At 45.1% G+C, this 12882-nt stretch overlaps 1 protein-coding gene across 3 annotated transcripts in view; it reads right to left on the minus strand.

The window, feature by feature from the left end:
• The window catches only part of RHPN1 (rhophilin Rho GTPase binding protein 1), a 615089-nt gene that overhangs the window by 531607 nt on the left and 70600 nt on the right, over window positions 1-12882 (minus strand). The window contains exon 2 of one of the 3 annotated variants that reach the window (XM_078686651.1): window positions 8250-8781. The exons of 1 other annotated variant lie outside the window; for it this stretch is intronic. The gene's annotated coding sequence lies outside the window, so the exon portion shown is untranslated. Of the gene's footprint in view, window positions 1-8236; window positions 8782-12882 lie in introns of all 3 variants that reach the window. One more of the 3 variants, XM_078686652.1, reaches the window with a different exon arrangement.

Consider the following 12882-nt stretch of genomic DNA (forward strand, 5'->3'; position numbering starts at 1 on the left):
GGATTTCATATTATGCATGGTAAGTAAAATTCCCCAAATTATGCCACTTCACATACTGACACACCATTCACAGTAAATATTTACTGCAAAAGCGCGACATGTGACAATAAGTTTACATCCAACATGTGGGACCATAATGCAGAGAGCTCTGGTTCATGTTGCTTTTGTTTCTTTACACTATTTTTAGCGCAAAATGTAGCTTCTTGTCAAAAATTGACTCAATGTCACATTCCGCGCTAAATTACATTATGCGCTAAAGTTTAGCACGAAATGATGAATTTGCATTTCACATAATTATGCACAATTTTGTCATTTGGCATAAATATGCAAAAGCAAATTACATTAATTCCGCACATCCCTAGTTTTAGTCCGGTCTGTCCAGCTTTCTCGATGTTAGTTTCTCTGATGTAATTCGTGCTCTAATTACATATTGCTTATAAACTTTCCTTCCTACTACTGATATTATTCTAATGAAGCCAAGGCCCTGTAATTAATACCTTTCTTGAATATTCATGAACCAGAAAATCTGTAGGTGGCCGGTGGAGTCGCACAGAGTTCAAAGCGTTAAATGTATTCCGGTTGGCATCACAGCATTAGATTTCGGAAAAACCCATCAAGTGAACAAGATAATCCCCAGAAACGTACTGTTTGTTCTTACATTATGTAATAAAAAATGAAATCATTGACCTAGGCAACTAGCCATGACTTACTGTGAGCGATCAGCGTTCAGAATCGGTGCAACAGCAGCTTGGTGTTACCTTGCTGTTGCATCGTTCCTCCAGCTTTTATTTTGTTTTCCTTACTTTCATTTCATTTATTTATATGCAGCACAATACCAAATTCCTTGAACAACGAGGCAAACCCTGCTCACTGCATTGCAATATTGAAAGGAGTTAAAGATGGATGGAGAGATGATGATAACAAGTTGAGGTTTAAGACTGTGCTTTGCGAATGCATAGGGTGTGAACAAAGGAGAGGGAGGAATTTCGGCTGCAATTTCCACGAGCCACATCCTGCGCGGCGGCGTGGTGCCCCTGGCTTTTCATCACGGCGCACCGGGGTGCGGCGATGCACACTTTGGGAACCACTGACATAAGTGTTATTTTGTCCAAGCTCTAATGTGTTGCTCCGCGGACATTACAGGGGGGGGGGGGGGGGGGGGGGGGGGCGAGGGGGGGTATATAAAATATGTGGATGGTGCTAATTTGCACCAAAGTGTCGCTTAGGTCAATATTACATGGGTGATGTTGTTTTGTTTCTTTCTTATTTGTTCTTATCCCGTGTATTTAGGGGACAGTAGATACATTTTATGGTGATGCTAATTTGCATCAAGTTACTCTTCGGTGCCACATTACAGCATTGTATGACTGTGTTAATTTTTCTCCATTTATTTTTGCAGCGGCACTGCGGTTTCGCTGCATCAATAATCAAGGTACTCCTTTTGCCAAATGGTTCACTATGTTCACAACCGTCCTTGGGAACAAGAACATTAAACATTAAACTGTATTAATAGCATACACTGAGGCCGCAGCAAAGTGAAGAAAGGCCTCGAGCAAACCCAAAAGCAGTAAGAACTAAGTATGATTAGTTAATGAGGTCTTTAAACTGGCCTTTCTCTAATTAAAAGTCTAATTCCTCGCAGATGGAGCCAGTGAGGCACAATTTGTCTCCCTCTCGTTGGCCTGCTGCTGACAGGGACCGAGCTGAGGCCGTGAAGGGCCAAGTTAAATTTGTGGCCAGGGAGCTCTTGCCTGCCAATGACTTCCAGAAGGGCAGCCAGCTCCGAGAGCCTCACACGGGCTCAGAGAAGACGTTTTATCGCACTCTGCCCACCACAGAGCTCCCTATGCGACCCCAAACCGCCACTCCAGCACTGTGTATTACAAATCAAAAGCATGTGAGAAACACCGCGCCCTAGCCTGAAAGTTAATATTGTTCTGAAAAATGTAAACTGCAAATGCCAGAAAAAGTTTCACTCAATGGTGAAGAACAGATAAAACCGAGGTACTTGTCTAAATTATGGGGTTTCGAAATATGTTTTTTTTGCCTCGCTAACCACTTTAAAAAAATTAAATGTCTATAATTTTACAAACGACCATTGTAAAGCGAAAGGATCACTCATGGGTAAATAATCGAGAACGTTTTTCAGGCCAGACTTATTTTGCTTGAACTACATTTTGGACGATCTGGATGAAAATAATTTCTTTCGATTGAAAAGAGAGTTGAACAAATTTGTTTGGAAATAAATCGTTATTTATTTACCTGATGCGTGTGTTGCGTTTGTCTGTTTTAATGTCATCATACAAAATGTTTACACGACATCCCCGAAAAGTCTCATCAAAATGTTTAGAATAGTCCACCCAACAACCAGACTATTCAACAGCAGGGCAGACCCGCCGCCAAACTAGGCACTGCGCTCTTTTTAGGCTCCAAAAATAGAAGAAAACCACGTCAAAACTGAGCACTGCCTTTTTTGTTGGGGATCACCGCATACAAAAATAAAAGGAGCACAATAATAAAAAAAACGTTAAATGCAAATTGTATGTCTGTTTCAACTCATGGTATGAAGAATGTAAATGGCTAAATTACTAAATTAACCACTTCAGTCACATATAAACACGTCTGTTCGATCATCGAGTAATATGTCGATGAAAAGTATGATGAGGTCGCAAGACAAAAAGTGCACACTCTTCCTATGTTCATGTTGCCTCATATGCAACTAAATAAATGTTATCGCGTGCACGGCGCTGCAAACAATACTAGCTGCCTTTGGTGCCCAATGTTCAGCGGGTCTGGCCCCTTCACGCAACAAAGGTGTGTTTACACAACAGAGCTGCTGGATGTTGCGTCGTCAATTGTTGTCAAGGATTGCTTGGGTTTAGAAACCGGTTCTGCAGCACTTCAAGAAAGCTAGGAAGCTGCGGCCTGTCAGCGCGGCTCGTCCCCACCCCCTCTCTCTGCCACCGCCAGGCGGGAGCAGTCCACATGTACGAGAAAGAGGGGTGCAGGCCACATGCAACAGAAGTGTGCACATCTCGTACTTCGGGAGAGGGGGCAGGTCAAAAGTTCCAGGATAGGGGGCAAGCCACATACACCAGGAGAGTGGGCTAGGACACATGTAAGAGAAAAGGGGGGAACATTACCTACAGGATGAGTGAGGTGCAAAAAACATGCCGCAGGCGGAGGAACAGGAGGTATTCTTCAGTAAAGAGGTACACGCCACACGCCCCCCAAAATGAGTGCAGTCCACAAGAATGGGAAAAGAATACTGGTGACACAAACAACAAGCGATGCGCACTCTGTGCAGGGGGAGGGCCATTAAAGGAAGGGGCAGAGAGGAGCCTCTGAGAACTCGCGCCGAAAGTTAAAAGAAAAGCGGAGGTCAAAGGAAGGGTGGGAGGGACATTGGAGAGGGAGTAATGTCGAGTGGAGATGTGGGTGCTTTAACAATGAGTAAAAAAAAAAGTTACCAAGTCAATTCTGTTGTAAAGAGCTGTGAAGCACATGGGTGCGCCTGTGTGTGTGTGTTTGTGTCTGGGATGCAGAGCATAAGGGGGATGGGAGGTGAAGGGGGTGTGCTGAAGCATGGTAATCTGAATGAGTGTCCATATGGCAGCAGAGGCGGAGCGTGGCGCGTGTGAAGTGGCTGGGAACATCAAAGCGGCCACCAAAGTCCTCCCAAAGTCTGCAGGCGGACAAATGGTACGCGTGCCCGGCGCAAATGCACTGTGCCCGATCCGCCTGCAGACTTTGGGAGCATTTTTGAGAGCCCCTACTTAACTCTCGCAGAGCAATGCATGCGCATTGGCTCAGCGATAACCAACAATGCATGCGCATTGGCTCAGCGAGATCTAAAAAGGGCAATGCCAATGATCCTTGGTGCTACCGACCAATATTTCTGCGTGACTGGAGAACTAAAATAATTGGTACAGTGGTCATAGATTGACATTTATTGTTGACAAGAGAGAATAACATCATATCGCGGGTTCAATATGGTTTCCGGAAGGGCCTAGCTACTATTGAGCAGTGTTTGAACGTACATCTTATCGTGGCCAAATATAAATATGCAAGGGGCATCCCAATCCATCTTGCATTTATAGACCTATAGAGCGTCTTTGATGGCGTAAATAGTTTGTAATTGTGGGCAATCCTTGAATTTATGGGTCTTGAGGCAGACCTGGTGTTCTTCCTTAGACTTCTACACTGCAAGCCTCAGTAGGATTCGGAGAGGCCGGAGAGTGTACTTCGCCATTTAAAGTAAATCGAGGAGTATGCCAAGTTTGCGCACGTGCCCCCATCCTCACTAGATGTTGCTGGGGAAGATGTACAGCTCGTAGAGAAAAAAGCTGTGCCCGCCTTATTACATGCGGATTAAGCGGTGCTTCTTGCTAGAGTGGCGAACGTTTTGAAGATATTGCTCAGCACCTTTGTGAAATTCATGAAGTTTCTTGACTTGGACACAAATTACTTCAAAATGTTTGTAATGGTGTGCGGTCCCAGGAATACCAAAACAAGTATCCAAATAGATTGGAGGGAAAAAATTAGATAGGGTATCCTCTTTTCCTTAACTTGGTTTGGAATTTGATGATGCTTACAAATGGTTTGGTTTGTTTCAGAAATAGATTAACTCAAGTATCTCGTGCGGTCAGCACCATTTTCTCTCAGGCTGCTTGCATTGGTAGAAAGCCATTGGCCCCATTAATAGAAATCTATAAAAGGAAATACCTCCCAACCATGACGTATTGCATTGGGGTATGGGTATGGGGTTACAGGGTTGTCAATGTCATCCAAATCAAGGAAATGTCGCTACTTGTTGGGGGTTTCTCTCTTGACACCTCACTTCCCCTTACACCAAGAACTAGGCCTTGAGTATATTCAGGTCCTCATTGGTGCTGCTCCCGTAGCCCTTTTGTGTTCCATTTGTTCAAATAAGGAAGCTGAGCTCAACCATGCAGTTGTTCGAGATTGTCTCTCCTGCGACGATGGCTTGAACATTCCGTGGCTAAAGTATATAAGAGATACCACCTTGGCTCTGGGTTGTGCACACTTGTTTGAGAAACTCGAAAGTATCAGTAAGAAAGACAAAAGCTGGACCAATGAATACTTTTCTGCACACAGATTGGCCTCTAGGGAGGCTGTGGAAGTGGTGAAGCTATCTGTAAGCGATTATTGTTTGGTTCAGATGACAGCTGTGATCGGCCCATACTTATTATTTGAGCAGAACGTGTACAAACGCAACTTACTGACTCATTTTAGGTTAGGAACGATACGCTAGATGTTGTGTTCCCCCCTAGGGAAATACGCTCCAAATTATATCTGTATTTGCCTGTGTGATGAGCAATCAAACCAGAACCTATTGTACTTTGGTTTCATTTGTAATTTTTAGCTCCCGTGCACCAGGACATTTCTATTGTCTCTGCTGCATAATTGTTAGTTGGTTGGCTGTTTTTTGAGGGGCATTTTGACGTGTGAGAAAGGCAATGTTACTTTAAACAATGATCGCTCAATTCTACTTGTACCTTATGTCCTAGCCTATGTGATTGCTTATTCTAATTTTATCATGTAGTATCTTAGTCCACGTTTTAAGAATATGTCTTTTCTATGGCTTCATGCCTGGTATGTATTTTATTTCTATTGATGCATTTAAAAATATTTAAATATTTGACTGTTTTATTTGTTTCTGTTATAAACCGTTGATGTCTTTTATGATAATCTGAGAAATAATTTAATATAGAGTAAGTGAAATTGAAACTGAAACAAACGAATCTTACAATCCTTATTGAACATTTAATCTGTTTTTCTGCAGAGAAAATATGTAAAAGATTCCTGTGATCCATTTGAAGGATGAAAACTACTGCCCCAAACAACTGTTAACATTTGTGGTGGTCTATGAAAAGGCTAAATTATCATTGTTTTAATTACAGATTAATTCTGTTATGCAGTTCTAAGGGTTCTTGAGGCATACACGATTGTCTCCTCTAGGTAACCTTCATTGTATGACAAGAACCCTATGATGTACTGAGACTGGCATCAACCGTTATGATAAAACACTGAAATGCCTTTGATGATGCAACCGCACTGTTGAAGTCCTCAAAATAGTGTCAACATTCAACAAGAATGCAGCAGTTTTCGTAAGAAACTGCATCCAGGGCTCAGTCTTATCTGCAGAATTACTTGGGACTGGTGCCTGTATAATTGCCTTCACCAAGCATTAATGCCATTCTCAGATGGCAATTACAGATCATAGCAGTGGCAAAAACCAACCCGCACAAACCCACCCTAAGTGTATAGCAATTTACAAATGAAAATAGTAGGTGGGTGCTAACACAGATAACACTCCTGCTGCAACAAAGTGTGAAAGATGGGAATTACAAAGTAATTACCAGATATAATGTACAATACGGAAGTGGAGCACGCTACCTTAACAAATCTGCCAAAAGTTATGACACAAAATTAGCCAAAAAGTTTGATAACACAAAATATATTAAAGTTTATTCCGATTCTTTGGTACACAGAAAATACTGCATCCTCATCTGGGGCCAGTAAAAGTGGGTGACCAGTCAGTCAAAGGTTTTGGACTGCCAAAGATGTTTGGCCAGAGAGAGAACGTGAGCCATCCCAGTAGGAAGGCCTGCCCGCACTGGAGACTACCAAAACATGGGTTGACCCTGACTCAAGGACATTAGGCTCACTATACAGAAGGCTATTCTCCCAGAAAAAGAGGGGCTAAACGCAGGTGTTGCTGGGGTTATGGTGTGGGGTGCAATGTTGGGCTTCGGCCTGCTGCCATAGGCCCTCAAGTGCAGGGGGCACCCTCTACACTTGGCAGAACTCTGTCTGGGACAGCCCACCCTAAATTTGCAACCCAACTAACCCAGGTAAGCCTGCCAGGGGAGCAATGTCTTTCCCTATAGGTTCTGGGGCATCACCCTCAGGATCTGCCTCTTTTCGGACCGTGGGAACCTTTAGGTTGGTTTTCTCACATCCCTTGCACTTCTTCTTACGGGCAGGCACCTGGGCTACTTTTTTAGGCTCGGGTCCATCTGAATCCCCAGACAGGCTGCCATAGACAACATGACCAGGCACACCTACCTCAGGAAATCCCAAAATCTCCAAGTGAGACCTAAGCGCCACATCTTTCCAGACAGTGTGCTCTATGTAATACCCTAACAGACTGTTAACAGGCATTGCTGGGACTCACAGCTACCTTTAAAGTACCTGATTGCAGTCACAACCTGGGGGACTATTGCAGGAATTACCTGCTCTGAGGACCACCAGATGACACCTAACAGTAGTCATACTAGGCCCTGTGTCTCTCAAAGCCACCCTCAACCCAATGCCTATATTTTTTAGAATTGTCAGGCATGTAAGCCTTAGGCACCACCTCCTTGTCATCCAGGGATACTAGACTAACCTCTGTGCTCCCCCGATAACTAACAGCAGCAATCTCCACCCCCAGCACTGCACTGGCCATTCCTGGGGTAGGCCCACCAGTGGGGGGCTGATTCATGCAGGGACAGATGACACCCCAATTAAAGTGCCAATTCTGATAACATTTATGACACTTCGGCCAAAAGTAGCCACGTGACTTGTCATTAAATCGACCCTTCTTCTACTCAGGACTGGACTAGGATAGTTTCTCCTGAAAACTCTTTTGGGGGCCTTTAGAGAACTCCTTTGGTTTCTCTTTGTCTCCCTCTCCTTCTGGTCAAGACCGTTCCCACCCGTCTGGTGACCCTCTTTGACTCTCTGGTACAGATCCAGAGATCTGCTTCCTTCACAAGCTTGCTTGGTACAGTGAGCTTTGAATCAATCAGGTGTTGGCACAGCTCTGCAACACAACTACGAAACATCCCATAAATAGATAGTACAGCCCATCATAGTCATACACTTTGCTACTCTGGACCCAACTCCCCAATGGTTATCCAGAAGTAGTCCACAAAATCTACTCAGGACTGGTTAGACAGCTTCTGGACATCAGTAAACCTCAAGAGATATTTCTCTGGGGGTAGGCCATACTTTCCAACGAGCCTTCCTTCACGGGTCCATACTTCATCCTGTACCTTTGGCCAGGGCCAGTAGGATATCCCTCCCTGAAGTGGGCATATGCTTCCAGAAACTAGCCCCCACACCCTCCTCTGAGTCTATGTGCATTTCTAAGGCACCTCATAGACTTCAAATAACTTGTCAATGACCAAGGCTAGGCACCAGGTCATTGAGCTATGTACCCTTTTACCTCTGCTAGGTACCTCTGTATTGCTGCCATCGTCTGCACTGGACTCTGTAACTCTTCTGGGTTTTACATCTAGTCCCTTCTGAGACACTTTGTGAGCCAAAACTGTTTATTCTCTTCCTTTTCTCTAGGGCCCTTTTCACTGCTGTCTCAGCTTTCCTCTCCTCCATGGCTAGAGTAGCCAGTTGGACACAGGGTTCTCTCTGCCTGTCTGTCTTCTATCTCTGCTAGGGTCAGATTGTGAGAAGACACACTGTTCCCTGCTCAGGACAAGTAGGGGACCTCACTCCAGTGGGCCTCTTCTTCTGCTGGTTCTACAGATACTGCAGGTTCATTGTCTCCTTCTTCCGGCCACTCATTTTCACTCTCTGCTCCCTCCCCATCTTGCTCCTGTTCTGCAGACTGCTTTAGGGGGCTTTTCACATGGCCTGAGGGCTATATGGTATTCCAGCTTCTTGGAGCCCTCTGCTTCAGCCTCCTCTCCTTACACTTCGTCTTCAGCTCTGCCACAGTAAAGCTTTCAATGTTGCTGAGATCTACCTCCATTCCTGCAAAAAAGATCAAAGGTGCAAAATATGAGGACAGTAGTAAACATTTAATAAAAATGGACAACTAAAAAATAAAGGAGACTTTAAAAATCAAAAATCAATTTTGATGTCAAATCATCAAAATGGATTTTTTGTTTTACACAAATCACTGAATGGCAATGAAAAAGTACTGAATCCCACAGTAAAACACCAATGTATGAAATTGTAGTATTAGTTGAGGGGGGTGAGAACCCATCTCAATTATTAATCATAGTCTATCTCAGGGTGAACCAAAAATGTCAATAAATAAACTGTGCTTAACCTTCTGGTAGTTTGGCACAAAGCACTCAGGGTTAACTTAGTGGATATGCACAAAGTATTTATGCAGCACTCAACCAGTAAAAATGTGGAAACACCACACAAGAAAATTCCCAAACTCATTTAGCAAAGTAGGATACATGTTATTACATAAAATGACACAAAAATAACCAGAATTCGATCAGTAGAACCAGAGATGATTTTTTTAAGTTTGAATTCAAAATAGCACCAAAAATCATAAAGCACCAACTACAGGTCCCTACTCACGCTAGACTGGGTTAAAGTAAAAGGTTAAGGCCATCCACTATAGATTGGGAGTTGGATGCAGGTACCAAGTTCCTCCCTGTGGAAATTGTTTCTCCTACGTTAGAAACATCTTTGCATAAAAAGTGGTTCTCTAAGAGTCATCGGGGGCAAGCTGGATCGGGAGTTTCTCAAAAAAGTGGGTTCCTGGTGCAGTCGTAGACAAAGGGCGGAAATCTCTGTGTGAACGAAGTCTTAAGTCTGTAGCCAGAGTGGCCTCATCGTTCACAGGTTGATGCTCAGCACGGTCCCCATGAAACCTTCTATGTTCGGACTTAGAAACATTTCTGGAAGATCTCCTACAACAGGGCAAACCATCAAGCGGAGGCCAACCAGCGATTCTACTTTGATGGCTGCAGCTTTGACTGTGATCCCTGTTTCCAGGCAGAAAGTTGGCAAACAGTTTCTAACGTACTCTAACACAGACAGAGTGTCCAGGACCTGAGATGCATCACTCTGGGTTAGGACTCAATCCAACAGAAGCCAGCAGCAGGGTTAATGGCGGGTCCAGTTGGAAATGGTCAGCCACGCAGTTGCAGGGAGAGAAGCGTTGTGCCAACAACCCTGTAGCTCAAACAAGAGGTCAGCCAACTGACTCTTGGATTCACTTCTGGGGTCCTAGGTTCAGGGCAAGCAGGTCCAGTCTTCCTTCAGGTTTTTCAGACAGCAGTGCAGAATTGCTTCTGATTCTCCAAAGATCCATGAGTGTTCTGGGAACGGTTATGTGGCTGCCACATTCATGCCATGTGACATCCTGTTGGTAGGAGAAAACTCTTGGTCACTTCCTAACTAATGGAGTAAAGTTCTCAAAAGTAACCCTCCACACTTTTGCACCACTTTCTGTGTGTTGTACTGTGAAAACTATTTCGCTGTATCCTACCCTAAAACCAACATGGCAGAACCCTTCTTCCTCTGGTCAGACCTCCCTGTGCAACCCAGAGGTGTGGAAATTGAAAGGGGCCAACCCTCCCTTGAAGCGACTCCAAACCAGTTCTGGGTCAGCTCCCTCCTCCCACTGGGTTTTGAGGCAAACTGACAAGGAAGACAAAGGAAGGCAGGCCTAGATATGAGCTATATCTACCAATGATATGGTAGGATGACAGGTGAGGCATCCGTTGAAGCCCCAGAAGGCTCTAGGGGGAAAAACACCTCTCCACACTCAAGCCTTTTGCACAGTGTCTGGGAGCAATCCAGGGGACCCATTCAACCGACAGGTGACACTAGACACTGGCAGAAAGGCTCTTTTGGGTTTCGCAGAGAAATTATAACTTTCTAAAAGTGCCATTTCAAAAATAGTGATATCAAATCCGACATGACCATTAAGTCAGATTTTAAATTACTATTAAAATGAGTCCTTAGGGGGCGTGGCTGGCCGGGCAGCGAGATGGCCGCTTAGACAGCGAGCTCTGCTGCCTGCACCGTTAATCCTGTCTAAATCCTACCTGCTCCCGCTCGCACAGGCTCGTGGACGACACGATCTGACACCGGATGATCTGGGGCATGATTGACGGCAACTCCGGTGTCCTGGCATAATCGGGAACCCGTCTTGGACTCCTCACTGCCCGGCCATGACGGAGTCGGGCTGCGTGCGGAGATGCTGGAGGTCGGCGCCGGCTACCGCTGCTAATTGAGGACGTGGCTGTGTGGGCCGGGTCGATTGCCGGACGGAACTGCGGGGGACGACACAGTACCCGCGCTGGTGGAGGTGGGGTGAGAGCGCTGTCCCGGCCACGGCTGACATACTTCAGGAATCCCTCGTTGCGAGCCCGCACGATTTTATCCTGTTTTTGATCCTGCTGGTGTGGATCGGTGGAGAAAGGGGCCGCCATATTGGGCTGGGCACGGCACCACCGTTCATGTCGGAATTGGAACAGACCTGTGAACCCTGCTTCTCCAGTTGTCAGTGCAGCAGAGGTTGCTGATTTACACGCGCTTGGAGGGTTCACAACTGAAACAGTCTCCTGTGTCACACAGCGCCACTTTTGCCAGCGCCTCGCACAAGGCATCAGAGACTGCGTGGTCTGTGCACGTTCATGGTGGCTATGGCGGCTTGCCCTTATTTATTGAGGATAATGATGGCCCCTGCTTAGTGGAACTGTAACACACAATAATTTGACTGTAACTCTGAAGTCCTTCACGAATTGCAACACCCATGGAGTCATTTATGCAATTTTTTGCCCCTGCGGAATGATCTATATAGGCCAAACCAAACAGAAAATCAAGAACCGGGTGCTACAGCACTGCAGCAGGATAAGATGTAAAACACCGGGAGCCCCCCTGGTAGAACATTTTCAAGAACACACACATACACCAGAGTCCCTCAAGTAGGTGGTTATTGAAAAAGTTACACTGGGCCCACGGGGTGGTAATCTCAATTCCATCCTGAATGTACGGGAGTGTAAATGGATGCAATCTTTCAACTCTGTCCAGCATGGCTTAAATGAACTGGAAACAACATTCTCTCAGATGGCACTCTTAGATCCAGATTGATCCATGAGGCTCTTTCACACACTTTAAAGCACACTACCAGATCATGTCCCGGGTTTGATGAACTGGGGGCCACTCCAGCCCACCTTTGACTCATCGAGACAATGAGCCACTTTACAACGTTATCCTACCATAGCCCTGCTCAACTTTAAGAACCATAGTATTAGGCTTGATCCAGAAAGTACGGTGTATAAATATTCTTACACTGCTTACCAATTATGACTTGATGTTTGTGTTCTTTAACGTGCTACAGCTGCCTTTCGGATGAATACTTTTTTTACATTTTCCTTACACTACTGAATAACTTTGATGTTTGTGCTTAATAACGTGCTGCATCAGCTTTGCAGATTTTTAGTAATTTAACAGCTGGGCCAGGCGCATGGGCGTACACTTATAATGTTGTGTTAATGATGCAATGTTGTTGGGGTTCAGTTTATCATAACCTGGTTGTCCACCGAGAAATGCATACCGTGAATAGCGCCTACACTTTAATTGATTAAGTGTACTACTTTTGGGAACCATTTCCATCTAGGTTTGAACATGAGCACTTTCAACACAGATCGCCACCTCATTATGAATGACTAAGTGCCATTTTCCCACATCCTATAACCTAATCTACTAGAAATAACCAAACGCTTGGCGTCCTACTCTCATCCCCTTTGCGGTGTGGCCTTAGGAGAAAATAGCGACCCTTTTTCCCTGCTCCCTGGGATTACTCCACTGTGATTGGCCGCGCACTGGCGAGCCCCCGAGCAGCATTTAGCGCCGGCACCTCGAGGCGGCTCAGATTGCCGCTGACAGCCGGAGGAGTCGGATGAGACAGGCATGTCCTACTATTGATTAGGTGAGACGTTGACGCTTTTCCCCGCATTTCCCCGTTCTCTGGCGTCTGGACAGAGTCAGACTATCTTACTCGTCCTACCCAAACAGTCTTTTTAAGTTTTGACATTATTGATATTCTGATAAGCTACGAGTGATTCAGTCTCAGGTCACTCTGCCTTTTTGAAATGGTCG

This window comes from Lissotriton helveticus, chromosome 4_1 (assembly GCF_964261635.1).
Source record: "Lissotriton helveticus chromosome 4_1, aLisHel1.1, whole genome shotgun sequence".
Lineage (NCBI taxonomy): Eukaryota > Metazoa > Chordata > Amphibia > Caudata > Salamandridae > Lissotriton > Lissotriton helveticus.